The 23,630-nt window shown below is 36.5% G+C and overlaps 1 pseudogene; it reads left to right on the forward strand.

Annotated features, from left to right (window-relative positions):
* The first annotated feature begins 661 nt into the window (after nt 1-661).
* The window catches only part of LOC108529816 (receptor-type tyrosine-protein phosphatase delta pseudogene), a 62,086-nt pseudogene continuing 39,117 nt past the window's right edge, over nt 662-23,630 (forward strand).

Raw genomic sequence — 23,630 nt, forward strand, 5'->3', positions numbered from 1 at the left:
CTTCCTGGGACATTTCCTAATAAACTTTATGCATACTCATCTTCATTTCAGAGCCTGTGTCTCTGGGAACTGACCTGAAGCATCAGATTTGTTAGATGCCTCACTCTTATATTGTAAGGAGCATATATTTTGTACAATAGTACCTATTATATATAAAAATAGGGAGTGCTCATGACAGTGAAGATAAAATTGGGATTTAGACATTTGTTGTTAAATAAAATGTGTTCAGCCCAAATAAGTGCTTTCATTTCTTTCTATGTGCTAAGGATTTTAATAGAAGACTATATTTATTCCACTTCCTAACACAGATTCAATGTGCTGATGGTTATTTGCTTGTTAGATACAAATGTGGAAGGGTATAATTTTGCTAACAGTTATTCCTTTTTTCTTTTTCTCTCATTTGTTTTTGACAGGGCTTAGATTGATAGACTACTAAGCTAATTTATAGGTCCTGCTGTCTGAGATAGGTCTCCATTTCATTATCAGTGCTGTCTCAGGTGGAGAACCGAAATCACTGTGTATTCAATTAGTTATTGAATCTTGACACACCAGGTGCAGTGGTCACTCCACGAAGCAGTTGCTTTTGAGTAAGAAAACACATTCAGAAAGAGGTTTAAAGAAACTTGGCATTGTTGAGCTGTTTCATGATAGATTACCTAAAATGGCTCGTGTTCAACATCAGAGCTGGGCTGCTTTGACAGTAGGTAAGAGGATAAATCAATGTATTTGGCAGTGTTATAAACAAATTAATATGAAAAAGGAAGAAAAATTGGGCTTTCAAGAAACTTCCAGAAGTACTCTCCAGATTTAGATAAAACAGCCTCCATGTTGTGAGGTCCTCCAGAGTTAAGAACAGAATAATTCAGTTTTAAATAATGCAGAATCTTCCCGCGACATTGCCCTTGCCCTGTCATGTCTTAATTTGACTGCTCATTAAAAATTAGCAGGTAAAGGGGGAAATATACCACAAAACCCCAAATATTTCATTATTCAAACTTTAATTATCATGAAAATGTCAAACATACATCATGGGAAATGGGGGGGCAGTTAGGGAGAGGAGAGCAATGTTCTGTTTTTCTTGCCCTTTATTATCAGAATTAATAGCTACTGGTAAAGTCTAAATGGACAAAATAGAATGAAACCTATTTCAAAATCCTTCTATCTTCACCTTTTACAAAAATCCACCTAGCACAGTGCCAGGCTCTGATGAAATGCTCCATAAATGTTGATTAGAGGAAGGAATCTATGAAGTCCTTGATCCATATTTAAAAGCACAAATTAAACTTACCATCCAGCATACAACATATTAACTTTGTGGACAAATCCACAGAGCAGGGAAGGTTTATTATAAAACATGGGTCCCTCTAACTCCTTCAGCTGCCCTAATCCGCCCTCTGTCAGACAAAACGGGGATAGAGGAGGGGAGGAGAGAAGAGCAAGGCAGTTGCTGCTGACTCTACCTCCACCCTCCCCCCACCCTTCTTTCACTACCATCTGGGGAAACAGGTGAAAATTAGATGAGTCACCTGGTGACACCAGTTTCCATTGTTCTTTTACAAAGAAAGCTAACCACCACTCCACATGCCTGCCTGCTCCAGCAGCTCCATCAACTCCTCAATGTGCTTTGAAGGCTTTGTCACAGGAGCCTGTCATTATCAAGATTCCACTCCTCTGACTGTACAGTCTTTGTGCACATGCTAAGTAATTGATCTTCTCACCTTCCTTCATTCTCCTGCATCAAAGGAGGGTAATATTGTTTAGGCTTTCTTCTCAAAAGTCATGAATCCCCTTTGGAAAATCTTCAGACCATGTCCACACAGATTGTATTCCTAGGGAAACATAGAGATAGCATCCTCCCATTCTTTCTATGAACAGTAGTAACTCTTTGTTTTAATTATCATGTGGGAAAACAAAGATGTTTTAAAATATCATTGCTGGTTTATTTCTAGCAGGTTATCCCCATCTCTCAGTGATATCCATGCATTTCCATGTCTGCAAAATATTTTCTCATTAGACCACAGTGTCCAGAAATACACTTGTGTAATAGAAATTAGACTACACTCTGTGCAAATTATTTTCTTCCATTCTACTTGGACCAAAATCACCAAGTAGATTTGACTATTTACCTGTAAATATGTCCCCTCTCCTATGCTTTAGGTTTTCAAAAAGTGATATCTCATGCTAAAAATTTGCCCATTTACTTTGTGAGAAATGTCTATTTTCTCACTTGCTCCTTGTGTTCCATCAAAATTCGCACTTAATCCTCCTGTAACATCAAATGTAGGATATTAGACAAAGAAGTTGAGACCATTTTAATGCATTAGAATATGCCCTTGAAACCTTACAATAAAATACTTATCTCCACAATCACCTGTGCTACATTCTAATTTAATGTATTATTAAAGTATTATTAAAGTCCAAACCAAAGAAATTAACATAATTGTGTGAAAAACTTTAAGTGAAAGTTTTACTTTTGCTCTCTGTTTGTAGTATTCAAATAATATCCTTCATCTCAAATTTCCCCAAATCATACATTTGTCCTATTTTATTTTGTGTCTGAAAAACCTGGTGAAGTATTTTGACATTTTATTGCAGACCTAAAGCATGAAGTTTCATGGCCTATAACCTCAAATTATTTCCAGACTTTTTAAGATGTCATTCTCTGTAAATGTTCGTATACATAAAAGCAAATAGAGTTTTATGGAAGAAGTATCACTTCTCCAAGCTAGCTTCTTACCTTTTTAAAATATACCTCATTTAAAATACATGTTTTATAAAACTTGTGAGACTAACTTGTGAGACAGAACACATGAGAGGAACTACCACATTTATGAATATAAGTAAAAAATTATTATGCCTGTAATCCCAGCACTTTGGGAGGCCGAGCCGGGCAGATCATGAAGTCAGGAGATCAAGACCATCCTGGCTAACACGGTGAAACCCCATCTCTACTAAAAATACAAAAAATGAGCCAGGCGTGGTGGCAGGCACCTGTAGTCCCAGCTACTCAGGAGGATGAGGCAGGAGAATGGCATGAACCCAGGAGGTGGAGCTTGCAGTGAGCCAAGATTGTGCCACCTCACTCCAGCCTGGGCAACAGACCAAGACTCCTTCTTAAAAAAATTAAAAAAATAAATAAATAAAAAATTAAATAATGACAAACTGTTTGAAACATTGAATTCTGGCTAGAAACCTAGATAACCCAAACGTTGAATCTAGTTTGGGTTTCAGATAGGATAAATAATTGTCCCAATTTGCCCAGGATTATTCCATTTTTAAAACTGATAATCACATCCTGGGAAGCCCTTAATTCTGGGAAAAATTCAGTCCTGGACTGTTGGTCATCTTTTTTCCAGAAGAGCATACAAAATATCACCAACAATGTATATACCATAGGTTTTTAATCACCTACTTTGAGATCACTAGAATAAAATAATCAATAGGGATAAAATAGCAAACCATTTGAGACCTTCTGTAACAAAATATTGTACAGGTTGATTATTCATAAATGTCTATGATAGTCAAGGATCTCAGACTTCAACTTGGAGATTATTTGTCACATGTTTTTGTGAGTGGATACTGTTTCAATTGGCAGCATGTGTACATATATATACACACAGACAAAAGCAGGAAAAAGGAATTAGAAATTCACAAATTTAAGGAGTGTTTGGGATCTAAACAGCAGTGTGAACACAAAATGAATATGATATTTGGGGACAGCACTGAAGCCAACAATGATTTTAAAGTGGAAAGAGTATTTAGTTACAAAACCGAGACCTGTGCAATGTGCATGCTAAATACAAAGTTTTAATCCTAAATTAAATCTTGGAAATGGAATGCCTTAAATATTTCTGAATTAATATAACTAGAGTCTACTAAGACCTGCTCAGCATTTCCAGAATTAAATTCTCTTTTTAAAGAAAAGATATAAATTGTTCTGGTGCCAGGCGGCATGGAGTGGAGCATTAAGGATGTGTCCCCCAAGGACCTGGAACTGGAAACAATGGGCTATATAATTTGGATAGGGATTTGAGGAAAGTTACTCCCAGTTTTCAACAACACTTTTAGATGAACATCTGTGGAAAGTTGCTTATAATTTATTCTGAGCTCACGTAGAGATCACTAATGGAGACCCATTTTAGCTACTAGAGCTAACTGTCTGTTAGCAAAGAATTTTGCTATTGTCTAAGAAAAAATTTCATTTTTTTTTTGTTTTCTCAAACTTCCTACTAATCCCTGCCATCTACTTTACCAGAGTCTTACTTTATATTTTTTTCAGAAAATGGTCATCAATTCTGTAAATTCTCAACCCCCAACAAAGTTTCCTACAGTAACACACATTTTTCTTCATTCTCTTGTTACAGTGAAGGAGGTTCCCCTACTCCCTTCTAAGACCACTCAACAAAATCTGGGGGATCCATCACCTCTCCACAGCTCAGGGAAATCAGACCACTCAATTTCCCTCTCATACCTTCCTGTTTCCTTCATCAGTGTCTTATTCTCAAATTTTTCATTGATGGGAAAGGAGCCCATCATTCATTATAAATATGTTATCTTTAATAAACCAAGCCTATCACTCTTTCTGCCTCTTCAAAGCAAATGCTTTAAGAAGGTTCCCTTATAACTAAAATAAATTCTGTATTAAACCATATTTTCTGTATTGAGTCAGATATCAGTAACATAATGGTAAAAGGAAACACATTCATTTGAAAATTTAGAAGCATACTTCTAAACAGGTATGGTCATACACACATAGAAATTTCAGTGAAAATTAGAAAATATTTAAAAGCAAAAAAAATTACATGTAAAAAGCTAAGAGGCAAATAAAACATTAATTTGAAGAATTTTTATGGTCTGAAAAGTGTATATTACAATAAAATACTGATTATTATTTGCATATTGAGCAAAGAATAGGTTTCACATAATTCAAAAAGGACACAGAAAATAAAAAACTGGAAGAGTGGATCAGTAGCTGCAACACTAGAAAGATGGCGGAGGAAGAGCAAAGAAAAATCCCTTCGGTTCCAGAAAATCTCCTGAAAAAAGAGAAAAGCTTATCAAGTCCCCAAAGCCACCCAGGCAAAGCAGACACTTTTGGCAAAGAAGGAGAGGAAGAAAGGAAAAGGACTCAGGTTTAAGCGACTGAAATCATTCCTACAAGATTCCTAGCAGCCGAAACGTGACAAGGTGAGTCTCAGATGGCTAGATGTGAAACCTCATCCTTGGAATTGCCAGATAAACATTCCTTGGCCTTTGTTGTACGTATCAAAAGGATTGATGGCATGAGTTTACTGGTGCAGAGAACCATTGCAAGACTTCACCTAAAGAAAATTTTTAGTGGTATCTTTGTAAAAGTCACCCCACCACCCGCCCGGCTGCCCCACAGAACCTAAAAATGTTGAGTATAGTGTGAACCTTATGTGACCTGGGGATTTCCAAATCTGAAGTCTGTCTGGTAACTCATTTTGAAATGTGGACAAGCCAAGGTCAATAATAAGACCATCCCTCTGACAGACAACACAGTGATTGGGGAACACCTGGGGAAGTTTGGTGTCATTGGCTTGGAAGACCTCATTCATGAAACTGCCTTCCTAGGAAAGCATTTCCAGAACATCTCATGGTTCTTGCACCCTTTCCGCCTCTCAGTGGCCAGTCATGCTACCAAAACTCGAGTGGGCTTCCTCAGGGAGATGGGCACGCCTGGCTATCGGGGTGAACGCATCAATCGGCTCATCCACCAGCTGAAACCAGGTGCCAAACTGCAGTAAATTTTTATGAATTAAATGGAAGCTTGTGTTTTGTGTTTTGGGGAATTTTATCAAGTATCTTCAGATAAGATTATTTCCTGCTTTATCTTCAAAAACTGGAAAGGAAGGGTCAAAGAAAAGACAGTAGCTAGCCAAGCGCAGTGGCTCACGCCTGTAATCCCAGAACTTTGGGAGGCTAAGGCAAGCGGAGCACCTGAGGTCGGGAGTTCAAGACCAGCCTGACCTTGAAGAAACCCTGTCTCTACTAAAAATACAAAAATTAGCCAGGCATGGTGGCTTGGTGGCTCATGCCTGTAATCCCAGCTACTCAGGAGGCTGAGGCAGGAGAATTGCTGGAACCCAGGAGGCAGAGGTTGCAGTTAAGCCGAGATCACCCCATTGCATTCCATCCTGGGCAACAAGAGCGAAACTCTGTCTCCAAAAAATATATATAATAATAATAAAAGGAAAGAAAGAAAGAAAGACAAGAGCTTATGTTCACGGCAAGCACCTCTCATCACCGTCCAGTTCCAAGGAAACATTCCAGCGTTTTCTACACTGGCTGCCACCTCGTCTGAAATCAGCACATCCCATGGAGGAAGGAGTCCTGCTTTGCTGCATCGTCTATCCCAGGGTTTAATGTTGGTAAAATGAGTAACTCTAGCATTTGTACAAGGCTCCCTAAGACTCCTGCAGCCATCGACCAAGCCCAGGGACATAATTGAATCTGGAGATTCCTGGGGCCTTGTTTTGGAAAAGACTTGACATACACATAGGAAGATACAAAAATAAATGTTCACTTGTCACTGAAAAAAAAAAAAAAAAAGTGGAAGAGTGGAAAAATAAAGACAACTAAATGGAACAAAGTAAGGCTATATTAGAGATTACTAGAATAGAAACTGATTTTTTTAAGAAACCCTTTAAAATATAAAAAATCAGCAAGATTGATTAAAAAAGAAAAAAGTATAAAAATCAGAAGCAACTTATTTATCAGCAGAGCATTGGATAAATTAGGCTATATTCAGTCAATAGCATACTATTCAGTTATTACCAATGAATTAGTAGTATATGTATCAAGAGGTATAAATTTCAAAAATAGTACAGAAGGACACTTTAAAAACTTTCAAAAACATGCAAAAAAAAATGTTTGTACCCATAAACATATTGGTATTCTTAAAACATGGTAAAAATCTTAGAACATCCATGAAAGAAAAGATCGGGAGTGGTTTCTTCTCCACAAACAGGAAATGGAATGGAGTTGGGAACAGACACACAAGAGAAGGAGGCAAGCAAAGAAAGGAAGAGAAAAGAAATGGGAAATGATTTGTAGCATGTACAGCAAGGTGTTAAAAATTAAAGCTATGTGGCATGCACCCTAGATTTAATTATATTATTGTTTATATTTTTCTCTAAGCTTATCTACTTACTGGTTCTTCTGCCTCAGCTGCTGTGTACTCTTTAACCCACTGAAATCTAACTTCTCGCCTTCCCCATTCCTCTGAGATGCTCTCAACACGGTAAAATGTGATCATCTTTTATTATTTCAGTAGCTTTTGAGGTACATGTGGTTTCGGTTACATGGGTGAGTTGTATAGTGGTCAAGTCTGAGATTATAGTTCACCAGTCACCTCAGTAGTGTACATTGTACACAATATGTAGTTCTGTATCCCTCACCCTCCTTCCACCCTCCTCCTTTGAGTCCCCAGTGTCTTGCATATTCCTTTGTGAACCCAGAGCTTACTTCCCACTTGTATGAACATACAATATTTCATTTTCCATTCCTGAAATGAGATTTTCTTACTGCTAAATCTAAATGTGTTTAATGTATTCATTGTGGTAGGCAAAATAAAACTCTCCCAAATGTCAGTGTCATAATCCTGAGCCTGCGAATGTGTTATTTTACATGGCAGAAGAAACTCTCAGATGTAATTAAGTTAAGGTGAGTCAGATGAGGAGCTTATCTAGATTATTCAAGTGAGTTCTATCTAATTATATGAAACCTTCAAATTGCAAAACGTTTTCCAACTGTGGCTCAAAACAGAGAGGGAGGTTTGACAACGAAAGAAGGATAAGACAGATGTAATGTTGCCGGTTTTGAAGACACAAGAAGAGCCACAAGCCAAGGAATGTGTGCAAAACCCAGAAGCTTAAAACAGCAAGGAGCCGGATTCTCCCCTGGAGTCTCCAGAAATGATCACGGCCCTACTGATTCCTAAATTTAGCTCATGAAGACCTTTGTTAGATGTCTGCTGTTCACAATTATATGAAAACAAATGTGTGTTTTGCTAAGCCACCAAGAGTGTAGTTATTTGTTATATCGCCAATGAAAACCAAGTATACATTGCACCCTATTTGTAGTTGTGTGTTTTTTCTGTTGTTGTGGTTTTGTTTTGTTTTTCCTGAGATGGGGTCTCACTTCGCCACCCAGGCTGGAGTGTGATGGCACATCTCTGCTCACTGCAGCCTCCACCTCCTGGGTTCAAGCAATTCTCCCACCTCAGCCTCCAGAGTAGCTGGGATTACAGGCACCCACCGCCATGCTTGGCTAATTTTTGTATTTTTAGTAGAGATGGGTTTTCACCATGTTGGCCAGGATGGTTTTAAACTCCTGACCTCAAATGATCTGCCCACCTTGGCCTCCCAAAGTTTTGGGATTACAGGCATGAGCCACCGCTCCTGGCCCTATTTGTAGACTTTTATCCTCCGTCTCCTTCCTGCCTCTTCTGCCTGAGTCCCCAAAGTCCATTGTGTTATTCTAATGCCTTTGCATCCTCATAATTTAGCTCCCACTTATGAGTGAGAGCATATGATGTTTGCTCTTCAATTCCTGAGTTATTTCACTTAGGATGGTCTCCAATCTCATCCAGGTTGCGGCAAATTCCATTAATTCATTGTTTGTTTGTTTGTTTGTTTGTTTGTTTTGAGACTGAGTAGCATTCCATCATGTATATATATCACAGTGTATCCATTCATTCATTGATGGGCATTTGGGTTGGTTCCACGTTATTGCAATTGTGAATTGTGCTGCTATAAACATACCTGTGCAAGTATCTTCTTTGTATAATGATTTATTTTCCTCTGGGTAGATACCCAGTAGTGGGATTGCTGAATCAAATGGTAGTTTTACGTTTAGTTAAGGAATTTCCACACTGTTTTCCATAGTGCTTGTACTAGTTTGCATTCCCACCAGCAGTGTAGAAGTGTTCCCTGTTCACTGTGTCCATGCCAACATCTACTAATTTGTGATTTTTTGATTATGGCCGTTCTTTCAGGAGTAAAGTGGTACACATTGTGGTTTTGATTTGCATTTCCCTGATCATTAGCGATACTGAGCATTTTTTTCATATGTTTGTTGGTCACTGGTATATATTCTTCTGAGAAATGTCTATTCATGTCCTTAGCCCACTTTTTGATGGAATTATTTGTTTATTCCTTGCTAGTTTGAGTTCATTGTAGATTCTAGATAATAATCCTTTGTCAGATGTATAGATTGTGAAGAATTTTTCCCCACTCTGTAGTTGTCTGTTTACTCTGCTGACTGTTCCTTTTGCTGTGGAAAAGCTCTTTAGTTTAATTAAGTCCCAGCTATTTATCTTTGTTTTATTGCATTTGCTTTTGGGTTCTTGGTCATGAAATTTTGTCTAAGCCAATGTCTAGAAGGCTCTTTTCCAAAGCTATCTTCTAGAATTTTTATAGTTTCAGATTTTAGATTTAAGTCCTTAATCCAACTTGAGTTGATTTTTGTAAGGCGAGATGATGCAGTTTTATTCTCCTACATGTAGTTAGCCAATTACCCCAGAACGATTTGTTGAAAAGGGTGTCCTTTTCCCATTTTGTGTTTTCATTTGCTTTGTTGAAGATCAGTTGGGTGTAAGTATTTGAGTTTATTTCCTGGTTCTCTATTCTGTTCCATTGGTCTATGTGTCTATTTTTATACCAGTACCATGCTGTTTTGGTGACTATGGCCTTATAATATAATTTGAAATCAGGTAATGTGATTTTACTTAGTCTTGCTTTGGCTATGTGGGCTCATTTTTTGGTTCCATATGAATGTTAGAATTGCTTTTTTTTTCTAATTCTGTAAAGAATGATGGTGTATTTTGATGGGAATTGCATTGAATTTGTAGATTGCTTTTGGCAGTATGGTCATTTTCACAATATTAGTTATATCTGTGAACACAGATGTGTCTCCATTTGTTTGTGTTGTCTATGATTTCTTTCAGCAGTATTTTGTCGTTTTCATTGTAGTGGTCTTTCACTTCCTTAGGTATATTCCTAAATATTTTATTTTCTTGCAGCTATTGTAAAAGGGGTTGAGTTCTTGATTTGATTCTCTGCTTTGTCTCTGTTGGTGTACAGAAGAGCTACTGATTTATGTATATTAATCTTGTACCCAGACACTTTGCTGAATTCTTTTATCAGTTCTAGGAAGTTTCTGGAGGAGTCTTTAGGGTTTTCTATGTAAACAATCACATCAACAAACAGTGACAGTTTGATTTCCTCTTTACTATTTGGATGTCCTTTATTTCTTTCTCTTTTCCGATTGCTCTGGCTAGGACTTCTAGTACTATGTTGAAGGAGAAGACATCCTTGTCTTGTTCCAGTCCTCAGAGTGAATGTTTCCAACTTTTCCCCATTCAGTATTATGTTGACGGTGGGTCTGTCATAGATGGCTTTTATTATATTGAGGTACATCTCTTGTATGCTGATTGTGCTGAGAGTGTTAACCATAAAGGGATGCTGGATTTTGTAGAATGCTTTTTCTGCATCTATTGAGATAATCATGTGATACTTGTTTTTATTACTATTTATATGGTGTATCACATTTCTTGACTTGTATATATTACACCATCCCTGCATCCCTGGTATGAAACCCACTTGATCATTGCGGATTATCTTTTTGACATGTTGTTGGATTTGGTTTGCTAGTATTTTGTTAAGGATTTTAGAAACTATATTCATCAGGGATATTGGTCTGTAGTTTTCATTTTTGGTTATGTCCTTTCCTGGTTTTGGTATTAGGGTGATGCTGGCTTCATAGAATTAATTAGGGAGGGATCCCTCTTTTTCCTGGTACCAAGTCTTCTTTGAATATCTGATAGAATTGTCTGGTCCTGTACTTGTTTTTGTTGGTAATTTTTTAAATTACCACTTCACTCTTGCTGTTTGTTATTTGTCTGTTCAGGGTATCTACTTCTTCCTGATTTAAACTAGAAGGGTTGTATCTTTCCAGGAGTTTATCCATCTCTTCTAGGTTTTCTAGTTTATACATGTAAAGGTGGTCATAGTAGCCTTGAATGGTCTTTTGCATTTCTGTGATATCAGTTACAACATCTCCCATTTCTTATTGAGCTTATTTGGATTTTCTCTCTTTTCTTGGTTGATCTTCTGACGGTCTATCAATTTTATTTATTTTCTCAAAGAACCAGCTTTTGTTTTATTAATCTTTCATTTTTTTATTTGTTTCATTTAGTTCTACTCGGATCTTGGTTATTTCCTTTCTTCTGCTATGTTTGGGTTTGGTTTGTTCTTGTTTCTCCAGTTTCTTGAGGTGTAGCCTTAGATTGTCTGTCCACGGTCTTTCAGACTGTTTGATGCAGGTGTTTAGGGCTATGAACTTCCCTCTTATCATCACCTTTGCTTTCTCCCACAGGTTTTGATAGGTTGTGTCACTATTGTTGTTCAGTTTGAGGAATCTTTTTAATTTTCATCTTGATTTCATTATTGACCCAATGATTATTCAGGAGCAGGTTATTTAATTTCCATGTATTTGCAGGGTTTTGAAGGTTGCTTTTGGAGTTGATTCCCAGTTTTATTCTACTATGGTCTGAGAGAGTGATAGATATAATTTCAATTTTCTTAAAGTGCGGGGATTATAGGCTTGAGCCACCGCGCCTGGCCAAATAACATTTTTTTTTTTATTTTCTAAGATTCCATGTAAACATTGACTTTTTTCCATTCTCCTCAGGAGATATGTTGTTTTAAGAGATCAAGTTTGTAGTAATTTGTTACAGCAGAACTAGAAAACGAATATATTCATCTAATTTTATTTTGCAGCTTTTGATATAATTTTCTACATTTTTCTTTAAATGCTCTCTTGAGATAATGATGGAGCCATATCATATAACTAACTTTAACGTAATTAGCTTTACTCATTCTCTAAAACTAAAGAGGAAAAGTATATTTGAATAGCATAGGCAATTCCACCCACTATTTCACTTCAAAATCAGCAAGAGGTCTTGGTTCCTGCATGTCTTTCATGTGTGAGCTATTTGTTTCCCTAAGTGAGTCTAGACTTTGCATAGAAGTACAATGTAACACTAAGTGTGAACTCACCAACCACTTAATCAAGCACACAGCAGACATATTCCAACTGGAAAAGAAAATTGCCTGTGTTGTGACTATTTAGAGATGGTATGTTGATCTCAAACTGGCATTTTCCCAGTTAATTTTTAAGGAGTTTCTGACAACCTTCAAAGTTTTGGCTTTACTTATTGAATTTAGAAACAAACTCATTGAGGTGTGAGTCTGCTGCTTCAAAACAGCCAACTTTTCCTCAAACATTCTACAGCAGCCAGGGTAAATTCAATGAAAAAGCTAGTTATTCTGACCCACGGTTATTTTCAGAGGCTTCTCATTACTGAGAGGGAAAATCCAAACTCATTTTATGGAATACAATGCTATATAGAATCTTATTTTGGTTTATGTCTTCAGCATTATGTCTTATCATTTCTCCTTTTCTAGGCACAGATTATTAGCACTATTAAATTAGTAATGTTCTCAAGAAAGCTTAACTCTAACAAGAAATTTAGGACATGTTAAAAGAATTCTAGCACCAAAGACTTACTTAAGTTAAGTACAAACTTAAAAAAAAAAAAGACTTACAAAGATAACTAGCTGTGGGGGTATATTTAGGAAGAATTAAGTGGAAAATAAAATTGAGTAGTAATCTTCCTGTTATCCTGGAATTGGACCCAATATGAGCCTCTACGTCATATCAGAGCCTGGCTGAGTGGCTCTACTCACAATCCGAGTCCCCTGTCTACATCAACATAAAAGTGCAACAGTAAAAGAGGAATGAGAGTGAGAATTAGTCAGTAGAATCAAGTGTGATTTGCCTAGCTGAGGCTTTCCATCCCATAGGGAAAGGGAATGGGTTAAAAGAAGGTGATGGGGTTAGAATTAGGTCTCATACACTAGGCAACTGGGCAATGAGGACGCTTCCAAAGGGCCTTCGAAAGAAGTGACACATGTGTTAAAGGGGACTTTTGGAAACAGCCACCCCAAAGAAATGCTGTACTTCTGTCATGCCCAATGCACTAAAAAGATTTTCTCTTTCCTTGAATGCTTCATTCCTGCCCCAACCTTGAAGTGGGAGGAAAAGGATTAAAAGAGCTATTCCTACCCAGGTCCCTCCAGCCAAGGTCAAGGCTGAAGAAGAGATGAGATCAGAGGTTTAAAGTGGACCTGACTGTGATTTTAATTAACTGAAAGGGACTAGAAAACTGTGCAATGATTTAGGAACTGGGAAGGATGATTTGATATATATAAATATATGTTATTTGAAAGTGATGGGAGAAAATTCTACTTCAAGTTTAATATCACTTCAAGCTATGATTATTCAATACATGGCTTAACTCCAACTCTGGCATTAAAATATCTAGGAAAAAAAAATCACCCAGGTGTACAGTTTGGAGGAAAATGCTTGTAAAAATATATATTCACAGGCTGAGGCATGCTGTGGCCTACACCTGTAATACCAGAACTTTGGGAGGCTATTGCAGGAGGATCACTTGAGGCCAGAAATTTGAAACCAGCATGGGAAACATAGCAAGATTCCATCTCTACAAAAATACAAATTTGCCAGCTGTGCGTGTAGCCCCAGGTGTCTGGGAGGCTGAGGTGGGAGGACTGCTTGAGTGAGTCCACTGCATTTCAGCCTAGGTGACAGAGTGAGACCTTGTCTCAAAAAAATCAATAAAACAAATTAAAAATAATCTAATCATGAAAAATATTTGAGGTAGCAGACTTTCACTTTAATCTTAATTATTTCACTCATGGAACTCTGCTTACATGAAAATGTATTTTGCATGTAAATGTTAAAAAAAAAAAAAGTACACGAAAGTCTCTGATGTGAAATAGAAATGTCCTTCTCTCTCCTTCCTACATTTAATCACATCCATACATTTCCTCAAAATTAACTACATTTTTAAAAATGTATCTTTCTAGTAAAGCACTTATACTCACATATATACATTTCTTTATCTTCACCAATGTGATTCCATATTTATCATGCCCAAACACATAGATTTACCTCATTCTGGGTTAATAGCTACAGTATATAGTTATACATTTTAACTACCTCCTGACTAATGGATATTTAACGTGGCTTTATTACTATTATGACTAGTTATGGTAATAGTAATGGTAATATCCTGTACAGCTATCTTGACATCTTTTGTGAAGTATTAAAGAAATCTTGTTTCCTCATATATTTGCCAACATTGAATTGCATCAAAACCTTTAAACAGTTGCCAATCTGATAGGTTACAATATTATCTATTTATTACTTTTATTCATATTTTTTCAAGTGAGATTGAATTTTAATACACTCTTTAACATTTATATTTTTAGTCTGTGAAATAGTTATGTATATAACTTTCTCAATTTTTTTAATATACTTTTTTGTGCTAACTTCCAGGAGATCTTTGCAAATCAAATTTGCCTTTTGCCTGAAATTAGCCATGTACTTATTTTTCACAATGTATCATCTGTTACTTAATTTTGTCTAGGTTATTTTTTACCATATAAAAGTAGTACATTATTAAGCAGTAAAACTACCTAAAACTTTTCTTTGTAGATTCTTGGTTCCTGTCTCATTCAGAATGGCCTATTCTACTCCAATAAACAAATTTATCTTACTTTTGCATAATATCTTTGTAAATAAATTCTTACAATTAAGGCTTTTTGGCATCTGGATTTATTTTGTTATATGTACATATACATATAAACACAGAGACACATATATACACACATATTATGTCTTGTTAGCTTTCTTAATCATCTTTGTGGAATAATCCTTGTATTCTTCACATATATGAAATGAATCTTTATCATATAAAAAAAGATCTGTATTTCTGAAGTCAGGGACAAGACATCGATGCCCAATGTTACAACTGTTGTTTTGCCCTTTTGTAGAAGTAGCTAATGTAATTTGATAAACTTCAGAAGATATATAAAAACTGAAAAAATAAGAATTCAGTAACTGGACTGGTGATGAAATTAGCAGTTTTTTCAATGGGCTCATTCTCTATAGTATTATATTTATTAAGATTGAGTCATTTTTTTAATTTGTGGCATGAACCTTAACTGGCTATTGTATAATGCTGCATTATACTTGTGTATCATTTAATTCAATTTGCTAATACAGGCATTCCTTGTTATCTGACTCTAGCCCAATCCTGAAAATGAGTTGAATACCAAGTTTTTGAATAACAGAAGCCTTTGTTCTATTATTTTAAGTGTAAAAAATAATTCATTCCCAGGCAATTTCAAAATTCCAACCAATTTTTCCTCAGACACTAAGAAAACATCCTTAAACACCTATATAATAATTGACTAAGAATTCCTTTATTGTATGATATATTCAAGACCCTGATTATCTATTCAATAAACACATGAAAGGGCATATTTGTAAATAACAAACATAAAAGTACTGTATACGAATGCAGTGAAAGAACACTAACTATAAATTATATTTTGAGTTGACAAGGGAAAAATAAAGCCTTGGAGACATCATGAAAATTCACCTGAGTTGGTTGCTGGTTAAGGCAGAGAAACCCTCACGCAACAAAAAAGGTTTAGTCCCTGTGAGATGGGTTTTCAGGAAAAGGAGCTAGAATGGGATTTTTTAAAAGCCAAAAACCTAAACAACTATAAGGCAAATTAGTAGTGGACTTCAATGGAGTCGTATGATTGGTAAGTCATACACTTCAATCACAACGTAACCATCAGACTGTTTCTCTGAACAACCTAGTTTTCTAAGAAGAACACCTGTATTCTTCCTGCTGACGTCCTGACTGCTTTTCATCTTGCAGTACAATATAATTCCAGGCTACGGGCTCTGAACAGTCCTAATTCCAGACTTTCTCACCTTATGTACTCTAATGAATATATTCCATATTATAAGTGAAAGTACAATATCATGTTAAGAATACTTAATGCAAACAACACTTAGCAAAATAAACTCACAAGGCAAATAAAATGACGACTTGCCAATGAAAGACTATGTGAGTGAAATTTGTGGATGAGAAAATGAAGATGAAAACTTGTAGCTGTTGCTTTTAGTGGGGTTGGCGTGAGTGAGAATTATTTGGTGAAAGAATGAAACACTTGATGTCCAAGGCTTGGCCTGGTCTAAGTCCAAAGAACTAGAAGAACCTTCAGTTCTGGGCATTTAAAATTCCAAAAGTGGATGGAGATGTTATCTGAGGCTAAACATAAAGTAATGGGATCAAAAAAAGCAAAACAAAACAAAATCCAAATAAACATGTTTAAGTACCACTTGCTTGTGGTTATACAGTGTCTGGTAACATGAGATAATATTTGTAACTGCATGTGTATTTTGCTACCTTTTGTTGAAGTATAATACACCGAAAAGCATACATAATATCATTTTATTGCTCAATACATTTCACAAACTAAGCACCTTCAAAAACCAATGTCTACATCTAGGAAGCAAACCTTACTCACACTCCCATTAAGAAACAGAAACATACCTGCACATCTCCAAGCTGGAAGTACTCCTACTTAGTGCCTAACCCATCACCAACTCTAAAGAGGGCAAGCCCTATCTGATTTTGTAATTAAAATGAATGCTGCTATTCATTCCTATCATGAATGTTTGCCATAGCAATCACTTTTAGAGTGATCTAAACAAAAATAAAACAAGCTAATTATGTGAAAGCTGTATAAGAACATTTCAGTCACATGACCAAGCTTCAGAAGAGACTCTAGGGTTTGCATATGTTTGGGAAATTAAGGACAAAGAAAACAGACCTGGGTGAATTAAGGGATGAGATAGGAGAGAAAGAGACCTGTCTAGAGGTCAGGTCTCCTAACACTTTATGGGCCAAAGACTTCCTGAGATTCATGTTAAGAACTCAGCCTCTGGGCTCATTCTATTATTTCGAGGGGGGTGGTAATGGAGGAGATTTTTTTATGATATTGTCTCTTAAACTTATTTCTTAACATATCAATATATTTGGCATAGAGAGGAAATTGAAAGCTGATGAAATCACTATGTTATTTTAAAGCTTCCTTTTTTGTCTTCCTTTACCTATGACTTTTTAAAAGATAGAACTTACTGCATTCCCTTTTGTTTTATCTATTCTCATTTTATTTATTTGGGTTTATTTTGCAGATTGAGAGACACAGAAGTAGTCTTCTCAAGCATCATGCTCCCCTCTTACTAGGAAGGTCCCAGTTATTTTTCAAATAAGAAATAATTGAATCAAAACCATTTAAATTATTGCCTCCCTGTGACTTTTGCAATGGTTAATTTCAAAATAAGTTATATAATTTAATATATTTTTCTAAATACAGACACTTCCCCTACTGCTGAAAAGCCACAAAATAATTTTCCAGCTAACAAATGTCGAAGTATGCTGATACAGAAGTTGAGTTTGACTAGGTTATTTCTTGGGCAAATTTCTACATCAAAACTAAATTAAGGAGAGGAAAAGTGTTGCTGCAAGAAAAATGGATGTTGAGAATTGGCATGAAAACACACAAAGCCACTGAAAGGGAGAAGCAGAAGCTGTGTCAAATTTCTTTTTATGTTTGTATTTGTTTACATAAATCCAAGGAAAGAGATAGCGCACGTTTCACTAGAACTCTCACCTTTGTGGTCTGCACACTAATCAACTATTGTGAAAAGTAGGAAAAATATGTGTGTGTGTAATCAATAAAAACTATATTACTGAGGCAGGTGTTTATAGGAGACAAAAGATGTGAAGCTCAATCTATCCATTACTTTCTAAAGTTAACAACTCCAGTAAGCAACAGGAGAAAGATAGAGAGTTGGGCAGTTTGATTTGCTTATGTTATAATAATAAAATATAACAGCATTGAGTTTTTACTCTATAAAATATTACAAATATATGCCTGACTACATTACTGCATCAGGTTTCCCTTAACCAATACCTGAGCTCTTCCCAGTCTCTGATCATCTTTCTATACCTGACACTAGCCTAGATTTAGAGAGAAACTCAGGAGCTGAGTGAGATGTCACGGAGGCCAAGGCAGCTAGCAATGTCAGGGCAGAGTACAAGACAGGAGAGGGCTTTACAGAGAGAGCTCTGGAGAGCAACAGAGTACTCCCTCACGGCTTCCATTGAGAACTGGTCAGGAGTATTGCTCAGTAGACTGGCTGGTTCTAAAGCACTCTCTTAACCAATATGAGGTTAACCCACAGAAATACAGAGCACAGCTAAGGTCTTTCATCTGCATTTACTCTTGTCCCTCTTTTTATTTCCCTATTTAGTAAGCATTATTATGAATTACTTTATTTTGTTACTAGTTCAGATTTTAAATTTGCTATCTTTTAGAAGAAACCTCCAGCACCTGGTGTTCATCAGAGGGTCACTGGAACCAGGAAAATTAGACCTTCTCTTTTTCATCAGTGCTGCACAATTAATAAAATAGAAATAGAGTATATGGGCAGATCCATCCACACTAGGCTAGCCATTTTTGTCATCTAATAAAACTCTGTGTCCTAAAATATATAAAAAATTAGCATAGAATTGCATAGCTACATCATCACTTTATTAATAAATTCAAAAAACAAATCATTTAAATTTTCACTATTGATACCTCTTATAAATGAAGAGTAAAACCAGAAGGTTTTTTTTTTTTTTTTTTTTTTTTAAATCTTAAGGACAATTACATTGCATAATCATAGAGTCAAAAAATATTTCACAGAAAAAACAATAAACAGATTTGAAAAGATTGGTTTATACTAACAGTTTTGCCAAATTCTATTATCAGAGTCATAATTTCCCTTGTTTGAAATTCCTCATCTGTAAAAATGTGTGTGCAAGAATAATCTAAAGGATTCAGCATTATAATCTCCTGAGTTTTAAGCTGTCCTGGAACAATTTTCTAGAGACAAATCTAGCATGTAGTCTCAGAGTTTTCAGTGTTTACTTTCACCAAATGCCTTATTTTTAAAATGTTATTTTTTGACCTTTTCCTTCAGATACATTGTATTAGATTAACACAAATCATTTTATTGAAAAATGTCTACAACTACTCCAAACCTAGACATTGATCTAAAGGAAAAATGAAGTTGGAATCATTTAAGACATTTTACAAACTTACCATTTAGTTTTGTCTTTTTCTCTACTTCTAAATTATCTGACTTTCTGGAAACCACATCAGTCCATTTTATAAACATAGGAATGAAGACTTTTATTATGATTAGGCAGTGATGCCTTCCCCAGGAGGTAATCTCAGAAAACATCTACTCTTGTGAAAGCAAAAGTTCAAAGAGATCTGGATAATTTTCTGATAAACATCCTCTGTATTTCATCTTTTAATCATGATGCAGCTTTTATGCTTGGTAATTATTCAGACAATTCTAATGACAGAATCATGGGCTTGTATAATACAGAGATAAATAAAAGTTTCCACAGATTAGCCCATGAACCTCCCCCCACCAGGAAAATATTCAGATTTGTTCCACCATGTTAACATGCTTGCAGGCATCATAAATTCTTCCAGCCTATGCAAGCCATGAATATTCCAGCACAGAGGTTTAAAGACCTCCTGTCTCAGTAGCCCATTTACTACACTATCACATATGTGTGAATAATATAATCTCTTAAGCTCTATCCCATCATATCTTTAAACACTTTGAATCTAAGATTAGAAAAGTCCTGAGATTTTCACTTACACTGAAAACGTCTTCTTACTAAATAACACAAACCCATCTACTTTTAGAGGATTAAAAAAAAAAAAAGTTTGCTGTTTTTTAAGAGATTTCTACTATATTCTTTTAAAATTTCTATTTTCTTCTTTCATTATTTAGCTGTTTCTTCCCTAAAATTCCTTCCCATTGACAATTTCTTTCTTAAAATATCAATGTAATAATGTACACATAGAGTAAGAGGGTGAACCAATCCATGTCTGGGGTCCCAAACTCTGTTCATTCATTTATATCTGGAGGGTAAACTTCCCTCAGGCCAACGGCATTAACCTTCGGTGGGACCTTAACACTTTTCTACTCCCTTCACCTCACATGCCTACTCTTGCCACCACTACCAGTAGTGAGGCCAATAGGGCTCAATTTTGGATCTGAAGTTGGAAGGTGCCCCTGCTAACTTTTTGAAATGTGAGGCAGATACATTATCAACAATCTGTGGGACAGTACTGAAGAATGCAATATTCTAAATGGCAGTTAAAGGCTCAACTTAGCCTGCAAACATCCATCTAGCTAATAGTGGTACTTAAAGGTGAGAACATGAGACATTGAAACAGACTTTACCTCTACTAAGTAATAACATGAATTTTGAGTTCTGGCAGGCCTGGTTTCAAATAAGGATTCTTTCTGGTTTTCTAATTTCAGGCAAGACACTAAATATCTCTAAGTCTTGGTTCCTATTTTATGAAATGAGTGTAACAACTGTATCCTCTTCATTGGGAGAGATAAATGAGATAATGTATGTTGAACATACAATATTTAGCATAAGTTCTCAGAAAATGCTAGTTATTAGTATCACTATTTATAGGTACATGAAGTTCATGAAGTCAGATACTGTGTCTACAGTAGTAAATAGGACACAGAGCATTACACATAGTGTGCTTCATAGGTAGATGCTAAATTTAATTGACTGTATTCTAATCACTATCTCTTATTGTCATGAAAATTCTATTTCATATTCAAAATAAGCTTACAAATGAAACTCTGATTTCCAATTTATGAATATGCTGTAGACTATGGTATTTTCATGTTTCCTTACTATTCTGATAGGACATTAACATTACAAAATAATATCTATATATGCATAAGTCCCTTCAACCACACACTTGTTTTGTTACAGGATCAATCAGTGGTATGGAGAATATAAGATTGAAGATGAAGAAGATATAACATTAAAAAAGCAAGACATAAAGAATGGGTAGAAAGAACTACTTCTCTGGGTAAAGCTGAATTAGTGCCTGTAACTAGTTACCAAAAGAAATTATTGAAGCAAATAGTTTAGTGTGATTCCAAAAAGCATTAGGCTTAATGAGGCAAAAGTTTGAAAGTGGCTTGCAAGTTTACACCTATGGATTTTCAAAGGAAAATAAGATTTGCCTATGAAAGTTTGTATTTTGGCAGGCAGAGAAAACAGTGGTGAAAAATTACTGATTTGTCTCAAAAGCTAAGTTGATTTTGCCTTTTTTAAATTGGCTTCAATTAGTTCCATATTTTAAATTTGGTACTGGAAACAAGCTGAGACATTGGGGGACAGAAATAGAAATGGCCACTGCTCTGTAAGCAAAGAACCAGAAATTTTGAACAACCAGAATAAATTCTCATCTATTTTGAAAAGAAAGAATTAAAAAACTTCAGGAAAATAAACCAATAGTTGTATATCATATGTACATATTGAAAGGAACATTCAGATGAGGTCATATCCAGCCTAGTGCCTTCTGCAGGACAAAGAGCTCCACAGTGACAGCTGGCAACTTGCCACTGGCAAGAATCATTTCATTTTGGGGTGCTTAACAAAAAGTATTGGGCATCATATTATGTATTTTATATACATGATTATATCAATTTTCACAACCTTAAGAGTCAACTGTTTGCCCTTTTTTATTTCTTACCAGATGAAGAAGCTAAAATTTAAAATCAAATTATTTAATGCAATACAGCTAGCAGAGAAAAGCAAAAACTAAGTAGTCTGGACCTCAAAGACTATTCATTTTATGACTCTAAGACCCTACAGAGCAATTATCAAAGAAAGATATCTTTTGGTATACTTTTATTGTTAACAATTTCCTTTTACATTATTTTTAGTGTATGGATCCTATTGTGGATGACAAATCAACTAATATAAAAACTTTCTAAATACATATGAGTTTAATATATAATGATCAGGTTCTGGAAGACTTGAGATGGAAGATGGCCGAATAGGAACAGCTCCAGTCTCCAGCTCCCAGTGCGAGCGACACAGAAGATGGTAGATTTCTGCATTTTCAACTGAGGTACTGGGTTCATCTCACTAGGGAGTGCCAGATAATCGGTGCTGGTCAGCTACTGCATCCCCACCTGCGAGAGTTGAAGCAGGGCGAGGCATCCCCTCACCTGGGAAGCGCAAGGGGGGAGGGAATTCCTTTTTCTAGCCAAGGGAACTGAGATACACAACACCTGGAAAATCCGGAAACTCCCACCCCAATACTGCACTTTACCAAGGGTCTTAGCAAACGGCACACCAGGAGATTATATCCCACACCTGGCGGGGAGGGTCCCACGCCCACGGAGCCTCCCTTATTGCTAGCACAGCAGTCTGCGAGCTAACAGCAAAGCAGCAGCGAGGCTCCAGGAGGGGCGCCCGCTATTGCTGAGGCTTAAGTAGGTAAACAAAGCCGCCAGGAAGCTCGAACTGGGTGGAGCCCACAGCAGCTCAAGGAGGCCTGCCTGTCTCTGTAGACTCCACCTCTGGAGATGTGGCACAGACAAACAAACAAACAAAAAAAGCAGCAGAAACTTCTGCAGATGCAAAAGACCCTCTCTGACAGCTTTGAAGAGAGCAGTGGATCTCCCAACACGGAGGTTGAGATCTGAGAACGGACAGACAGCCTGCTCAAGTGGGTCCCTGACCCCTGAGTAGCCTAACTGGGAGACATCCCCCACTAGGGGCAGACCGACACCACACACCTCACAAGGCGGGGTACACCTCTGAGACGAAGCTTCCAAAGTAAGAATCAGACAGGTACACTTGCTGTTCAGCAATATTCTATCTTCTGCAGCCTCTGCTGCTGATACCCAGGCAAGCAGGGTCTGTAGTGGAACTCAAGCAATCTCCAACAGATCTACAGCTGAGAGTCCTGACTGTTAGAAGGAAAACGAACAAACAGGAAGGACACCCACACCAAAACCCCATCAGTACGTCACGATCATCAAAGACCAAAGGCAGATAAAACCACAAAGATGGGGAAAAGCAGGACAGAAAAGCTGGAAATTCAAAAAATAAGAGCGTATCTCCCCGTCCAAAGGAACACAGCTCATTGCCAGCAACAGATCAAAGCTGGATGGAGAATGACTTCGACGAGTTGAGAAAAGAAGGCTTCAGTCCATCAAACTTCTCAGAGCTAAAGGAGGAATTACGTACCCAGCGCAAAGAAACTAAAAATCTTGAAAAAAGAATGGAAGAATGGATAACTAGAATAATCAATGCAGAGAAGGCCATAAATGAACTGACAGAGATGAAAACCATGACACGAGAAATATGTGACAAATGCACAAGCTTCAGTAACTGACTTGATCAACTGAAAGAAAGAGTATCAGCAATTGAGGATCAAATGAATGAAATGAAGTGAGAAGAGAATTCTAAAGAAAAAAGAGAAAAAATAAATGAATAAAGCCTTCAAGAAGTATGGGATTATGTGAAAAGACCAAATCTACATTGGATTGGGGTGCCTGAAAGTGAGGGGGAAAATAGAACCAAGTTGGAAAACACTCTGCAGGATATCATCCAGGAGAACTTCCCCAATCTAGTAAGGTAGGCCAACATTCAAATTCAGGAAATACAGAGAACACCACAAAGATACTCCTCGAGAAGAGCAACTCCAAGACACATAATTGTCAGATTCACCAAAGTTGAAATGAAGGAAAAA

The sequence above is a fragment of the Rhinopithecus bieti genome, unplaced genomic scaffold (genome assembly GCF_001698545.2).
Source record: "Rhinopithecus bieti isolate Rb0 unplaced genomic scaffold, ASM169854v2 scaffold_6439, whole genome shotgun sequence".
NCBI classification, from domain to species: domain Eukaryota; kingdom Metazoa; phylum Chordata; class Mammalia; order Primates; family Cercopithecidae; genus Rhinopithecus; species Rhinopithecus bieti.